The 17,154-nt window shown below is 38.6% G+C and overlaps 1 protein-coding gene across 6 annotated transcripts in view; it reads left to right on the top strand.

The window, feature by feature from the left end:
* The window catches only part of SGMS1 (sphingomyelin synthase 1), a 292,750-nt gene that overhangs the window by 236,733 nt on the left and 38,863 nt on the right, over positions 1 to 17,154 (top strand). The window lies entirely within an intron of this gene.

Raw genomic sequence — 17,154 nt, 5'->3', positions numbered from 1 at the left:
GTGTGGAACATGATCAAATATGGAATGGACACCCATGGGATTTCCACTGTTATTTTATGGTAAGAATGTAGTTTTCAGAAATAATCTGGAAAGGGCTTCCCTGGTGGTGCAGTGGTTGAGAGTCCGCCTGCCAATGCAGGGGACACGGGTTCGTGCCCCAGTCTGGGAAGATCCCACATGCCACGGAGCAGCTGGGCCCATGAGCCATGGCTGCTGAGCCTGTGCATCTGGAGCCTGTGCTCCGCAACGGGAGAGGCCACAACAGTGAGAGGCCCGCGTACCACACAAAAAAAAAAAAAAAAAAAAAAGAAAAGAAATAATCTGGAAAGCCATTTTTGGCATATTAGGGGCTAAATTTTACCCCTCTCCATTACTGAGACATTGAGAGTTTCTTTTCCGCTAGATGTAGTGCATAATTGTTCTTAGTCATTTTTCCAATTTCGATCTTCATGACTGGTGTTTGGTTCTTCTACAGATTAAATCCGTATCTTCCCTTGCTCCTTGTTTCTCTTTTATACTGAAATAACTTGTGACATTTGAAAGTTAAATTCTTTGATCTCACAGTTTACATCTTTAAATTATTTGACAAGATTCTGAAATTCTTTTAATGAACTATGTTACTTTTTCAGGTTATGATAACATAATGTTCTCATTGTATGTGAAACTGACATTTTGTCAAATGGTTTAGGTGTTAATGCATACAGAATTTTGAAAAAAAAATGAGCACTACATGATCTGAGCATTAAAAAACACAACTCAGGACAGTGATACTTACAATTCTCTTTTAGTGGCCAGGGCCTATTGAGGAATGAATAATTAGGGACATGGCATCTCCATGCCATGTTGCTCAGATGTGCCTATATTATTGTTCCAACCACTGTCTCAACAGCTAATGCAGATTAATGGACAACTCATCTATAAAGGATCTGGGGGTTATCGTACCTTCAGAAGCATGTTGAGAAACATCTGTAAGGTTTCATATTTCGGCTGTTTCTTACTGTGACACTCTTAAAAATCTGATTAAACATACTACTAAGGAGGATTTTGATAACTTTGAAAAGTGTGAGGGCTTAATTTCGGGTGGAAAATGGCTGTGTACACAATTTGAAAAAAAAACAAGTATTTTTGCTTTAATTATTGTATAAGTGTGAAATTGTAAATTTTGTTTGAATACTTTTGGTTTTTCTGTTATAGCATTGACTCTGCATTTTCTTTTAATTTACTTATAACAAAGAATACAAATTAAGGAACCTCTCTGAGCCTTCTTTTTAGGCATAACAATTGGATAGTGATTCCTTTTACATGTTTAAGAAATTAAGTTCCTACCAACAGAGCTCAATGTTATTTTCTTCTCTTACTAAAGTAAGTCTAAAAGGAAAAAATGGTATGATTAAAGGAAATATGTTTTCCCATCTGAAAATCCTAGCTGTATTTCTTTTCAGGATATTTTTTTAATTAATTTTTTGATGAAATTGTTTATGGATTTATTCTTTTTTTAATACTTGGGAGTTTTAAGGAAAATACATGAGTTTTATTGAGAATGATCTGGCCATCCCCACATTATGGAGAATCTGGGTTTAAGACCTATGTTCTTAGAATCAAATATAGTCAGCTACCTTCCTTCTCTAGTGTTTATTTTTTCACTCATGAAACATATTTATATTGAGTGCCTACTGTGTGTTAGCTCTCAAGGATACAATAATGAAAAAACACAAGAGAACTTCCTTCCATCCTGGAACTTCCATTCTGGCAGGGCAGAAAGACACTCAACAAGTAAGATGATGTTGTAGGTAAGAGGATGATCATGGAAGGCTTGGTGAAGAGATGACATATAAGAATGGAGGCCTGAATATGTGGCATATATATTGTATTATGATGTATTAATAACATGTAGATCAGAGAGAAGCAAAAGTCAAGGACAAATTAATTTTTTGTGAGATGTACATTTAATACTTTTGAACATTTAGCTGATAATACCTTTGGATGCCAATTAAACATTACACCCCCTTGGAAAAAAAAAAAAAAAAAGAGTGGAGGCGTGAAAGTTGAGTGGAATCCAATAGTGAAGAAAGAATAGGGTGAAAGTGTCCCAGATAGCTGTAACAGCATGTTCAAAGGTCCTGGGGTGGTTAGGAACTAAAAAAGACTAACATAGTAGATGTGTAGTACGTGGTGGAGGTACTTGGCCATACAAAGGCACGACGAGTCTTGTAAGCTGTATAACAATTAAGTGTGGATTTTATTCTAAGAGCAGTGGGAAACACTGCAGGATTTCAAAGATGGGAAGCACACAGTTGAAGAAGTTCTCTTTGCCGCCCTATGGAGAATGCACTTGGCGTTTGGACACAAGAATATCATTGAGGAGGCTGTGGCAGTAATTCAAATGAAATGTGGTGTTGGCTAAACCATGGTGGTTGTATGAAGTAAAGAGAAGTTAAATGGATTCATGAGGAACTTCACAGGTAGAATTAGCGGAACTTAGACCCTTGGTGACACTGTTGTTTTTTTAAAATTATGGTTCTTTTTCATCTTTGCCAACTCAATAGCTGAAGAATGGCACCTTGCTATAATTTTTCTTTTTCTTTTTCTTTTTTTGTTTTTTAACTTGTGAGATTGATTTTTTTGACTTTGTGTGTGTGTGTGTGTGTGTGTGTGTGTGTGTGTGTGTGTGTTTGGCCTGTTCGTAATCTTTGTTTGTTTAAAGTCTTTTCCTTAACTGATTTTTAAGAGCTCTTCATATTTGTAATCTATGACAGATTTAAAAAATATTTTGTCCGGTGTTGTTTGACTTTTAATTTCATCTATGGAGTATTTTGACTGGTATTTTAATGGTTATTTGTTTAAAGCTATACTTTATACACTTAGTGTCACGTGTGTTAATGTTAGAGACTTCATAAATGCCTGTGAACTTGCAATGAGTGGAGAGAACACTTTATATATGACTCATTTTGAACTTAGTTCACTATAACATAACACAGTGATATATGTTCAAGCCTTTTTAAGAGCAAAGAACTTGGGACTTCCCTGGTGACGCAGTGGTTAAGAATCCGCCTGCCAATGCAGGGGACACAGGTTCCATCCCTGGTCTGGTAAGATCCCACATGCCGCGGAGCAACTAAGCCCATGCACCACAACTACTGACCATGTGCTCTGGAGCCTGTGAGCCACAACTGCTGAGCCCATGTGCTACAACTACTGAAGCCCGTGCACCTAGAGCCTGTGCTTGGCAACAAGAGAAGCCACTACAAGGGGAAGCCCACGCACCGCAACGATGAGTAGCCCCCGCTCACCGCAACTAGAGAAAGCCCGCGCACAGCAACAAAGCTCCAGTGCAGTCATAAATAAATAAATGAATGAATAAACAAACAAATAAATAAATTTATTTTTTTTAAAAAAAGCAAAGAACTTATGTCACCTAATGCCCGATAGCCTAGCTGTGCTCTTTCAGATCTTTTACTTTTATCATGCCTTAAAAAAAAAGTTAACTAATTTTACAACTTATGTAATTTTACATATTTTTACATCACTGACTTAGTTGCAAGGTTCTAACTTTGTTGCATTAAGTTATAGTTATGGAAGCTAGAAATTAAAGCTTATTACGTTTTTATATAAACCAAAAATAAATATTTAAGTGATTGTCTTAAGGTTAGTGCTTCTGGTAAACTGTGTGTTTTTTATATATTTATTTTTCTTAATTTATTTTTGGCTGCGTTGGGTCTTCGTTGCCGTGCGTGGGCCTTCGTTGCTGGGCATGGGCTTGCTCTAGTTTCAGTGGGCAGGTGCTACTCTTTGTTGCAGTGCGCAGGCTTCTCATTGCGGTGGCTTCTCTTGTTGCGGAGCACGGGCTCTAGCGTCACGGACTTCAGTAGTTGTGGCTCATGGGCTCTAGAGCACAGGCTTAGTAGTTGTGGTGCACGGGCTTAGGTGCTCCGTGGCATGTGGGATCTTCCCGGACCAGGGATCAAACCTGTGTCCCCTGCATTGGCAGGTGGATTCTTAACCACTGCACCACCAGGGAAGTCTCTGTCTGTTCTTTAATTGTAGGGTTTTGTATTTCTTTGAGATCCTACATCCCAGACGTGGTCTTGTTTAGGTGAGATTGCAGGATAGTTCAGATATGCAGTGTGTTGTCTGGAAAACTATGGAAATGGCTGTATTGCTAATTGTAGTCACTAGATCCACGTTATAATCACATGGGAATAGTGTAAGGAGCATCAATTGATGATTTAGAAAACAGGGGTTCTAGTTCTTGCAATTCCACACATAGTTGTATTGCTTAGGTGTAGGGTCTCTGTTGGAAGGTGTCTCTAAAATCCTTCATAGTTTGGGAAAGGTGCTGGGATGAGTCTGTAATTTGATAGACTTTCTGCTGCCCCCTGGTGGTATTCTACCTTAGCCAAAGCAAAAGCTTTTACAGGTCCCTTTACAACCTGAGACTGTGCTCCAGTGCTGACCAACTTGATGGATGAGGAGCATCTCTTCTGTGCAGCTGAGCTTTGCTGCTGCTAACCATTGGTCAGTTGATAAAGAAGCTCAGTGAAGATGGGCCTTGTAAGTTTGGGAAATTATCAGATCGTTAGAACCAGGAAGACACGGTCAATGATGCCCAGAGAAAAGTCGATGAGCTGATGGGTATTCATTTTTAAGAGTTGGTATGCTTGCTGTCAGAAAAAAATGCTTAATGTATTTTTTTTTTGAGTGTGGAAATAAAAGTAAAGAAGACGTACACTTGCTTTCCCTGAAATCCAGGAGACCAGGGAAGGAGACTGGCACAGGGGGCCATTTGGGGAAGAAGAATAGAACATGGTGGGAACATGGACAGCACCTTTACAGCTAAGACTGACCAAAGAATGCACATTTAGGTGCCATCAGTTTAAATCTACCCCTTTAGATGATCTCTAGTCTGAAAATAGTTTAAACTCCTCTAGCTATCAAAGTTAGTATTAGAAATTTATTTTGGGACGTAGGCTTGAACTTGATTTCCCTTATCTGGGCCTGTGAGTTGTTGCCAATTTTGCAACGTGGTGTTAGTCCCCAGGGTCGTGGTCTCTAAATTAGCTTTCCTCTTACCTCAGTGAGTTAAATATATTTTTATAAGTATAGATTTAGAAGAGATTAGATAGACCTTTTCTCACTGAAATGGAAAGGCTTTGGTTTCCCAGCCAGTGGGGATTTCTAATCCCCGGTAGACTGTAAAAACTTACTTCACTTTAGGTAAGGCTTTTTATTTTACATTAATCAAGAAACTGTGTTTTCTCTCAGCCTGCTATTAATCCGTTACCAATACTAGGTAGTCCCAATTTAAACACCAAAGGTGTACTTTAAATTATTTGTGTTTTATTATTACGTGTGGTGATTAGGGCCCCAATCAGTCTTCCAAAGTCTGTAGATTATTAAAAGCGGTGATGCTTCTGAGTAAAATCATCAGCACACATCTAACTAAAATCTCTAACATTCTAGGTAGTGGAAGCATTCTGGGAGAGAATTTAGAAACTGAAATGTTAAACCTTTAAGACATTTTGATGGTGTATGAGACGAGAAAAATATATTTGAAACCTGAACTGCCTTAGAAAATATGGGATTATGGTTACTGTATATTAAATGTATCTAAATTTTATGGTGCTGTTATTCTCATCATTTCTGTAGTGTTAAAGAGGTACCATTGCCTATTACAATAGTGTGACTGAAACTTCTACATTTAGATACTGTAGGGAGGGGAAGAATCTTCCTCCTCCACCCATGTTAGGGTCTCTGGCAGGGGCACCACAAGTTAGACTGACAGAAGACAGATTAACAAGAGAAAAGTAAGCAAATTTATTAATGCTTGTGGCATATACACATGGGAACACTAGCCATGAGTAACTCAAAAGGGTGGTAAGAACTTGAGTTTATATAGCGTCTTAACAAAAGAACAACAAATTTTTAGAGTAGTGACGAGACAAAGGAAAAGGACTTTGAGCTTCTAGGGGAAGCAAACGTGAGAAGGCAAATATGTCGGAAAACTAATTGTAGAGAAGGTCTAGTGTTACCAAGGTTTGTTATATAGATTCCCCCAGTGCCATCTCTGGGCTGATAAGTTTTTAGACTCTTAAAGTTGTCTCCAGTGATTAACTTCTGGCCTTCCTGGTAGAGCAGGGAGAGGGAATACTTTTACAAACTTATGGCCTACTTTTGGGCAAAAAAGGGGGAAGAGCAGAGAGCTTTTCCTGTATCTGCTTCTATCGTTGAATAGAATAGTTTGTATGCCCAATGCACAGTGAGGCCAAACGAAAACATTGGAGTGTGGAGCACAGAAAGGTTTATTGCAGGGCAAAAGCAAGGAGAACGGGTGGCTCAAGCTCAAAAAGCCTGAACTCCTCTTTTCGGGGCAGAGTTTTTATAGGCAAGATTGGGGTTGGGGGGGAACTGCAGGGCATGTAACCCTCCTCTAACTGGTTGGTGGTGAGCTAACAGGCTGCTATTCCAGGAATCTCAATCATCAGCCTTCTGGTTCCAGCCAGTCTGGAGTCCACCACTTGGGCCCAGCCTGAGTTATCATCCTCCACCTGGGTGAGGGCTCTAGTTCCTGCAGAAGAACTCAGAGGTATGTATCAAAGTATTATGCACGTCCCCTCAGGAGGAACCAGGACCCTGCCCCATCCTGCACTGTTGTTTCTTTCTGTATTCCCTCACTCCCCTAATTAGTAGCTGTTTGAATCTGCCCTTTGGAGCTCAGAGAAGGTCTAGGAAGCTTTCCTACAAACAAGAAGGGGACACGGAAAGGCTTTTCTGCCTGGGAGGGCCCCACAGCATCCCGCTTGGTTTCACTTCTCAGTTGCCTTCAACTCAAAATAATCCTTATGCCAAAGTAGCATATTCTGCTACCCTTCAGTACCAAAACCGTGGCTTTGTGCTTTAAGCCTGCAGTGGTCCTTGTGGTCAGGGACAAAAATACCAGTAAGGAAGGTCAGAGATGGAGATTAGCAGCTGTGGTTTGAGGTAAGATGGAGGAAAGCATAGCCAGGATGGTGAAAAGCAGGATGGGGCTAGAGCATTCTTCAGGGTCTCCTTTCCTTTAAAAAATAAGCTAGTACAGAATAATAACAAATGTATTTTCAGTCTTTGTTCTTGAATATGTGATGAACTCTCTCAGAATAGCAATTCTTATCCCCTTGAGTTCTGGAAAACTTTCTTGAATGCTTGCTTTGATTATAACTTTCCTGTTTTTTTTCCTGTGCTCTTTCTTGAGCTCCTACTAGTCACATATTGAATTTTCTAGATGATTTTTTAGTGCTCTTACCTTTTCTCTCAATTTTCCGTCTTTCTGTCTTGTTCTACTTTCTGAGATATTTTTTCCAACTTTATTTTCTAATTACCATGAATTTCCAAGATGTTTCTTTTAAAAATTCTCTGAATTTTTTTTTTTTGGTACCATTTTGTTCTTGTTCAATATCTTTGAGAATGTTAATAATAGTTTTTCTTAACGTTATAATTTTCCTACTTAGGTTGTTCTTCCAGGTTCTTTTCTGTTTTAAGCTCTGGCTTTCATATTTATTAGAGTTTCTTCAAATGTCTGTTAATTTGGGGGCGGGACATCCCTCCTTGTTTTAAACAAGGCACTTAAAAATGCTGTCTGAAAGCACTTTGCATGAGTGGAGCTTGTTTGTATGGATTTCAGTGCAAGATGATCAGTGCTCTTTTCTCTTAAAATATCTGGAGTTCCCAGGGGTAAAAAAAAGATCTGCCTGGAAGTTTTCATCCTGGCTCCCAGTATTCTGGGTGTCTAATAAGGTAAAGGGCTAGGGCAGGTCTGACTTAACATCTGTTTGCAACTTTTACTTAATCCATTGTAGTTAGTATGATGACCCTGCTTTGAACTGTGTTCCTGTCCCCTGTTCTAGCAACTCTCATTTCCCTTTTCCAGACAATAAACTTTGAGTCTTCTCTGGTGTGGAGGACAGCTAGTTTTCCACTGTGCAAAGTGAGAATCTAAAGGTAACTTTTTAAATGGTCTTTCCACCAGTCCTATTTTTAGCTCCACCTTCACCCCCATTTTGCAAGTTATCTGCACCTCCAGTTCCTCATTCTTTTAAGGTTTCTGTTACACAGTTTGCTTTTCATTTTTCCTCCTTACTGGCTTAGGGTTCTGTTTTCTTGGGATTGCTGTCACTTACCACTAGTCCATCTGCTTCCCAACCTCCTAAACTAGTTGTCTCTTTTGTTCTCTTTGCTTTTTTTTTTTTCTTTTCTTTTTCATCCCTATATTATCATTTGAGGAGAGTTTTAAGAGGTGATGGAAACTAATGCACATGTTTAGTTAGACATCTTTTTAAAAATAAGAATTATCTTTTGATGGTGTGGATTCCATTCCCCCCCCCCCTTTTCTCCCTGCAAAAAGACTGTGTGGATGCTGGATTGCTTGAGTTTGGGGGATTTGAGAAAACCTGTCAATTGCCTTTAAACATATACTTTATATATTTGCTGATTTCCCTTCCTCTTATGACCTCCCTTTAACCTTTTGCTCTCCCTTTCATCCTGAGGTATCAGCCCACCACAGGCCAAGGAGAGAACCTGGGATTTTCCTGTATTTTCTTTAAAACACCTGTCTTTTTTTTTTTTTCCCCTACCGTGTCTTATTCTTGTATTAATGTTTTAATTCTTTCTTTTATATCACTAGTATACTCACTTTACCACTCTTCAAACTTACTTTGATTTCTCAAGTTCATGGTTTGGTAAACTTCCTGTTTGTCACACCTGCTAGCTTTACCTCTTGGTGGATTATTTCCTCATATGGTTTATACTTTTCAATTACTTGTTCATTCATAACTGAGATTACTTTTTCCATGGGAAACCTGTGAACTCTTGCTTATTGAAGAGTCTCTAAGGGGCTGTTTTGCATTTACTTCTCTTTTGTAATTTACATTAATTTCTTGAAGTTTCTTAAAAACACAGGATGGGAAAACATGGCTTCATCTTTTTTCCTAAGCCAGTGACTTTTTTCATAGCCCTGATTTACATTTATGATAGATTCAGAGGTACGTGCAGTCTTTTTAATTCCAGCTGAACAACCAGTAAAGTGGAAGGGTTTTAGCTTTTATTTTAAAAAAAGAGGAATAGGAAAAAAGGAAACGAATGGAGTGAAGTGTGATGGAAATAAGAGCCTGTGTTCGCCTTTCCCAGGCTTCTTGGGGCAGATAAGATCACCATTGTGCACAATAGCTGGACGTGGGAGCCGATGGAATTTGGAAACATTGATTATGTCCTAACATTTTTGAGTTGCCAGATTGAGTCTTTGTCTCAGGACTACAGATTAACTTGATGAATATTATAAAATAGCCCTGCTGGTTTCAGACCCAGAGAGGCAGTTCATCAGCTGAGTGGGAATAGATCTCTTCAGAGTTTTGGTAATTGGGTTCTAAGAATGAAACCCCAGGGGAAAACTACAGTGATTAGTTGTCATTAGAGTTATGCAAAGTTTTCCTTACTATAATGAAAACAAGGCAGAGTTTTCAAATGGTTTTTACATTTGGCAGTAGACTGGATAGATGGATACTGAAGAAAATCTAGATGATAGAAGTGTTGTCATTCTGATGGTTTGTTGTTGTTTTCTCTCTGGAATGATGGGAAATATCTGAGACTGGAATTTCTTTATGCACTTAAGTTCAGATTTCAGCTTCCTCTTTGTGGGTGGTTTGGCTCTAATCCTGAGACCATTATGTTTGGTGAATATGATGGTCTTGGAACCTAATTATACACAGAGGGCAAAAGTTCCAGTTATTCAGGGAAATCTGCAAGCCCATTTCATATTTTTAAAGAAAGCAAATGTAGGAAGCATCTATTTTTAATTTTACAATGCAGCCTACGTGTTTAAAAGCATAGAATATGCTTGAAAGAAAAACAATGTTTTTCTTTTCTAAACACAAGTAATATGTCTTTATCAGAGAAATTAGAAAACACTGGAAAAAATAAAGCCAAAAATTATTTCATAATTTTATCTACCAGAGGTAACAGTTCAAAGGTGATATACACCTTCTAGACTTTTTTCCTATGGATGTTCGTGATACATGTGTGTTTCCAAAAATGGTATCATTCTCTTTTGTAACCTATTTGACAAAACTGTATATACACATATATATAAATATGTATCACAATAAATATAGAAGTATAGTCTAGTCTTTAGTGGAGGCTTAGTATTCTGTTATATCATGATATATTTAATTCTCAATTTTAGGTTGTTTCTAATTTTTGCCATAATAAATGATTCTTTGAATCTTCTGGTTACTAAATATTTACGTTCCATCAGAGAAGACCCAAACGGAGGCCTGATGTGTAGGAAATGGAATGAGCTAGTCTTGCTGGTGGTAGGACTTTCCAAGAAATGGATGAAACGGTTTTGTATTTCACACTGTCAGAGAACCACTGGAATCATGATTTATAGCATACAATTGACATGGCTGGTTTCTTGTCATTGTGTTATATATACTACCTTTGTCAGCCAAAAATCATCTTTCCCTCTGGAACACTGAGGGCTACTACATTGGAATGGGTCATTAGGGAGGGAGATACAAAATGGAGGCTCTCAGTTGGGTTAGTTATAGGGCAACTGCAGAGAAAGAATACATTTCAGATATTGCAGAATCAAAATATTAAACATCATTAAATAAACAAGGCAGAGAGGAGACCCAAAGATGTCCATATGAGGCTCTTCTAACAGTTTAAGTGGACCATGAGGCAAATATGTTTACTTCAGCAAGCTCTTCTTTCTTGTATCTCAGCCAAATAGGCCAGAATATACTTAGTTCAAGGAGCCATTTCAAAGGGGATGGTTTGCTAACCAGAGTTGACTATGGAATTGTGAACACTGCAGGTAATAGCGATTTAAAATAAATTACGATTTAAAGGTTAAAGCATCAAAAGTCATCTAAAATCTCCTCAACAATAGATTGAAACTGTGTGGTTGTTACTCTAGCCATTTATTCTTCTTCAGATAAATACAATTGGAGTTGCTGCACGCGGGCTTTCTCTAGTTGTGGCAAGCGGGGGCTACTCTTTGTTATGGTGCACGGGCTTCTCATCGCGGTGGCTTCTTTTGTTGTGGAGCATGGGCTCGAGGCGTGTGGGCTTCAGTAGTTGCAGCACGCGGGCTCAGCAGCTGTGGCTTGTGTGCTCTAGGGCGCAGGCTCAGTAGTTGTGGCGCACAGGCTTAGTTGCTCCGTGGCATGTGGAATCTTCCTGGATCAGGGCACAAACCCATGTCCCCTGCATTGGCAGGCGGATTCTTAACCACTGCGCCACCAGGGAAGCCCCATAATATCAATTCTTGATTTTATTTCTCTTTAACAAAGTACCCACAGGTACTTTCATGTTGTAAAGTCAGAGCTAAATATTACATGCTCACCAAATTTTGATGTTGCATGAAGTTGATTATATAAGCTAGTAGAGTAAAATCATGTGTGTGCCCCACGTTGCTTTTGTTCTTAGAGATTTAATACATGGAGCGTGGAGCAGGAAGTTTACTTGGCAATTACGCTATGTACTGCGTCCTACTTTCATTTGGCATTATCAGCATTTAGAAACATCTGGAACTTCTCTATAGTTTCTTCACTGATATGCCAGCTACGTTTGTTCAATCTTGGGTCCATCGTGCCTTAAAAAATCATGAAAATTCAATTCTTAATTTCATAGCCTTTGTTTTAGAAGTTCATTGAATCTTCAAAGGAGAATAAATTATATTCAGTATAATCATTTCTTACGTTTTAATGTATTGCTTTATGTTATCCAAACCACTGTCAGGTACATGTGAATTCCCTTAATTAATGGAACAAGGAAATGGAATGAACTGTTCCACTATAGGAAACTGAGGCCCTGATATTGGAGTACAAGATAATGCCAGAATAAGCATTAAAACTCAGATTTTCTGAGCATTTTCTGTGTGGATAGTTGTACTGTGTATTTTGTGGTATTCTAATTTTTGAAAAATTGTGTTCAGTATGTAATTCGTATGGTTGCTTTTTGTTAATGCAACAATGTCTTGTTCCTAGACAATATCAGATAACAAGATAATATAATAGATTCTTTTTGAATAAGGGCAAATATTCATAAATGAGTTATTTAGTGATTTTGCTGGTTAATGTTTTTTTTCAGTACCAGGATAATTGCTTTAACTTATTTTTTCTTTTTTTAGACATCTGGCTTTGATGATTATTTATAGAGGTTATAGTGTGTGGTGGAATATTATCTAATGCCTTTTTTAATATTAAAGCCTAAAATACCTATTTTAAGAATTGGAGCTGAATTGTATTCACAGATTTATTTTTTATTTAGTTAAAACCTTGGTGAGTTTAGGATATATAATGAAGTGTTCTTCCTGCCCTTTATCTTCTAGGACTCCATAAGTTTTAAAAAGACTTTTCAGATTATCTTTCATACATTCTCAAATCTGTGAGACCATTGACTATTTATAGTGGAAAAGCCCTGAAAAGCATCTTGAGTCTCTGCCTAGACCCAGGACTAACTCTTTGCTATGTATGAGATTTTAGACAAATCACCATCTCCCTGGACTGTAGTTTACTTACGTCCAAAAGCTACAGATGCATGAGAGTTCCAGCACCTCTTCCGTCTCTCAAATTCTGTAGTGTTTTGGAATAAAGAGTTTATGTACTGCTTTTTTTCTTCTATTACATCTTCCCAGTTCCGAGAACTAAGTCTAATGATTTGAGCGCTACGTTATTTCTTAACTTTCTCCCAGTAATGGATTCAGGGTGGCTTTTCTGGATGATGGTGGTAATAGCTGTTTTCTGAGTCCAGCCTAACGTACAGTCTTCTGGGTCTAGATATGAAAGCAGTTTGCCTTTCCCTTCTCAGAAACAGCACAATATGTTCTAAGTTGAGTGTATGGGTCCAGGGGACGGTCACTGTCTCACTTCTCCTCCTACAGCCAGACTCTGGGGTCAGTGAGTAAGTCCTCATCTTTTAGCTGTGGCCTTTGAAGTACTGAGTAGCTGCCCAATAGTTACTTCCACAGAAATGAGTTTTTTCCCTATCACGTGATTTCAGCATCAGCTGCAGGAAAACTGCGTGTATGCCTTCATTTTCAAGCTTCAAGTCTTGCTTGAAATATAAATTTTATTTTCTCATGAAATTCGGAAAGATGTGTTTCCTCATGTGTGTCCGAATGATTCGGGCTTTTAAAAATGCCATTTGGAAATGGCAGCTTCATTAAATAGTTATGAAATGTCACTATGGGCCCTGTTGGGCAAATAGAAAGGAAGCAGGATATAACAATAAGAGCAAGACATATTTCTTGGAGTAATTAATAGCTTTCATTCCTTTTACATGCTCGTCACAGCAGTAGGAGCCCATGTGAAGGTAGGTAAGGTAGTTGTTAATCCCATTTTCCACAGGAATCTGAGCTTGAAGAGGTTAAAGGATTTTGTCAGGAAGAGACGTAGCTGAGTTGGGTCTCAACTGCAGGCTTCCCGCCTCACACAGCTGGTGCTCCTTCTGCCACGTCGTGCACACAAGACAGTGAAATGATATTTTGTGGCACAGATATCAGTGACATAGGAATTCAGAGAAAGGGGAAAGATTGTGAAGGAGTGGCCAGGAAAGGCTTTGCAGAGAAGGACCTTAAAGGCTAAGGGAAGAATCTGGAACTTGTTGAAGAGGATTCGAAGGAGCATTCCAAACTGGGGGGGAACCACAGGAACTGTCTTAAGGAGTGAACAGTTTTTTGTCCTAGTCAATTAATGGAAGCTATTGGTTTATCTTGCTGTCTCTTAAGAGTTCTACTGGCTGTCTCAGACTGCCTGACGGACTTGCTTTTGCAAGATTAGTGTTCCTTCATTTGGATAGAAGCTTGAAATGCCAGAGAGAGAGAGAGAGAGAGAGTGTATGTGTGTGTGTGTGCACACGCACGCACGTGCATGTGTGTGTCTCATGGCCCCATATTGTCTCCTACCATTTGATATTTTTCTATTTTGAAGATGATTGTATCTGAAGAGGAGATTATCTGACTTTCCTCCTCAAAGAGAAGTGAAATAGTACCTTGGCCTTGGTCTGTTCTTTGTGGTTCTGAGGGGTTTTCCCCTCCTGGTAGACTACCTGCATCAGGCAAGGGGAGAAATGAAGAACCTGTATGAAAAGCCCATGTTCACTTCCTTGGGCCTGAACATTCAATCGAGGATTTTTCTCTATCATAACTACTTCAAGCTGTTGAGCGTTCCCTCAGCTCTTATCCTAATTCTGCTGAGGAATATTTGGAGAGAGGTTTGGGGTCTGATGCCAAGAGATTCCCTTTTGTACAGGACCTTCTGCCAGGACTCCCATTTGGTGAGTTTCTTCTTGTCACTCTAGGTAGTAGTAGTGATGATTGAAGCCCCTCTGTAGTGGTTTTTAAGTGGCCAGAGATTCACTTTGGTTTCATATTTCTTTCTGGAGGATGCCCATCTTATTCTCCTTGACCATTCAAGTTGTTTGGAAGCAATTTTCAGTATCAGTGGCATTTTCAGTAGTTTTACTTTCCATTAAACCATCTACATGTTGCTAGTTATAAGGGACATTCCCTTAGATATTGAGTAGATATTGATTGAGCACCTTCTGGGCCCTGGGAAGGTAAGATACATGTATGCTTAAAGATTGTAGCCCTTCCACGGTCACTCATAGCCCCCTGGGACAGTCTAGACAGACACTTGACCACAAAGGAATATGTCGGGAAGGTGCACAGCACTGTAGACGCTCAGAAGAGACAATGCCCAACTGTTTTGCAAGGTGTGGAATAGCTTTTAAGCTTTACTGCCATTTGGTTGATTGTTATTTGGTCTGGGAAGTTGGAAGTTGGACATATTGTCCATTTTCATTCCAGAGTCAGATTTGGGGATTCAGTAGGGACAAGTTTGGACTTTGAAATCAGAAGACCTGAGTTCAGGTCCTGTTTGTGCCAGTACCTCCCAGTGTGTCCGTAGGGAGTTCATAGTTACTAGGGAGGAAAAGGGATGGAGAGCAGGACAGCCTTGATGAAGTCAGTTTAAGAAATCCTGGTAGAATTTCTTTACTGGAGGATTTCCAGGAGCTTCTAACATACTAATGTGTACTGCTGGCCCTAGGAAGGATTATGGTATGCAGTTCCTAGGCTCATTTGAATTTTTTTTTTAAAGCATGGAGCCCTTTATCAGATTATTATTATTATTATAGGAAACACTGTCGTCACTGATTTCTATCTCTTAAACCTACGAACTTGTGCAGGTTTTTTTTGCAGTTAACACAACATTATTTTATTTTATTTTGTTTTTTACTTTTTGGGCACGCCCTGAGGCATGTGGGATCTTAGTGCCCTGACCAGGGATCAAACCCGCGCCCCCTGCATTGGAAGTGCAGAGTCTTAACCACCAGACTGCCAGGGAAGTCCCTACACAACATTCTTTTGATATTAAAACAAAAGTTAGCCCACTACTGGAGAGTGTGTTTTCATCATGAGCTATAGTGGACAGTTAACTATTGGATATGATAGAAAATTTGAGAACGAAAAAAAGACCCTACCTTTTTTTACTGAGGTGTAATTGACAAATAATCTTAGTTTTATATTCTACAATAATTTGATATGTGTGCACCCTACAAAGTGATCACCACAATAAGTCTAGTTGCCATCGGTCACCATATAATTGACTCCTCTTTCACCAATTTTGCTCACCTCCAACCCTCCTCTCCTCTGGTAACCACCAATGTCTTCTCTGTATCTGTAAGTTTTGTTTTGTTTTGTTTGTTCATTTGTTTTTTGTGGGGTTTTTTTTTGGATTCCACATATAAGTGATATCATATGACTTATTTCACTTAGCATAATACCCTCTAGGTCTATCCATGTTGTCACAAATGGCAAGTGTACACTGTTGGTGGGAATGTAAATTGATGCAGCCACTATGGAAAACAGTATAAGGGTTCTCAAAAAAATTGAAAGAGAACTACCATATTCCACTTCTGGGTATTTACCTGAAGAATAGGAAAACACTAATTCAAAAAAGCATATATACCCCTTTGTTCATTGCAGCATTATTTACAATACCCAAGATATGGAAATAACCTGTGTGCATCCATGGATCAATGGCTAAAGAAGATGTAGTGTATATATTTACAATGGAATGCTACTCAGCCATAGAAAACAAAAACAGAAACAAAAAAGCAGACCCTTTTTAGTGCTAGGTTGTGTATCATCAACTTTCGCATGTGGTGTTTAAAGTACTGACAACAACCCTGTGAAGGAGATATTTGATTATGTCCATTTTAGAGATTAATAAGCTGAAGTTCAAGTAGTAGGTTATACACGGAGATGCTGAAAGTCAAACTATGGTCTGTCTTTTGCCAAAGGCCATGTTTCACTAACCATGATGCTTTGTTATAGAGCTAGGTCTTTTATTTTTAACTTTTCTTTTTTTTTAATTTTAAATGATTATTACAAAATTAATACATGCTTATTAAAGAAAAGTAGGTGGGAGAGAAGTAGAAAATGTCCCCAGGCCCATCATCAAGTAGAACTTCAGTCAGTATTGTGATATATTTCTTTCCCATTATTTTATGCAATGTTGTGTTCATTAACCATAATTGTGGTTAAATATATGTATATATAATATATATACATTTTTATACATATATTTATACATAAATAAATTTATAAAACTTCAAATTCCGCTTTTGAATCTCCCCTCCAGATGTGCATTTTGATTATTACCACATCACTGGTTAAGTATTTTAATAAATAAATATAGTAAACCAGGACTTGGAAACTTGTAGCTGTTTTATGCAAGCTGCCGCTTGACCACGAGCAGGTTCCTTGACCTTCTGGTCCTCAGTTTCCTCGCGCATAAGTGAGGGAGTTGGTTCAGAGCACCGATTTTGAAACGATGGTATCCCACGAAACCTCCTGGAGGCTGGGAGTAAAGATATCATCAGAGCAAGGAGGAGCCTGGTCCTTCATTCCATCTGTTTCAACCTAAGCATCTACATTTGTAACTCTTTCATAGACTTGGGGTCCAAGCACATTTGGAAAAAGGAACTCATTGATTTTTTATAGAAGAGTATAAAATTGTTGGACCAGATGATCCTGAAGCTCAACATTTCTGTGATTCTCTTTTATGATATCAATTAAGTTGTGTGCGTTCTTAATGTTTTAAAAACATTTCTTCA

The sequence above is a fragment of the Mesoplodon mirus genome (assembly GCF_964341445.2).
Source record: "Mesoplodon mirus genome assembly, chromosome: 2".
Taxonomy (NCBI): Eukaryota; Metazoa; Chordata; class Mammalia; order Artiodactyla; family Ziphiidae; genus Mesoplodon; species Mesoplodon mirus.
The sequence above is the reverse complement of the archived record's forward strand: the minus strand, read 5'-3'. Positions and strand labels throughout refer to the sequence as shown.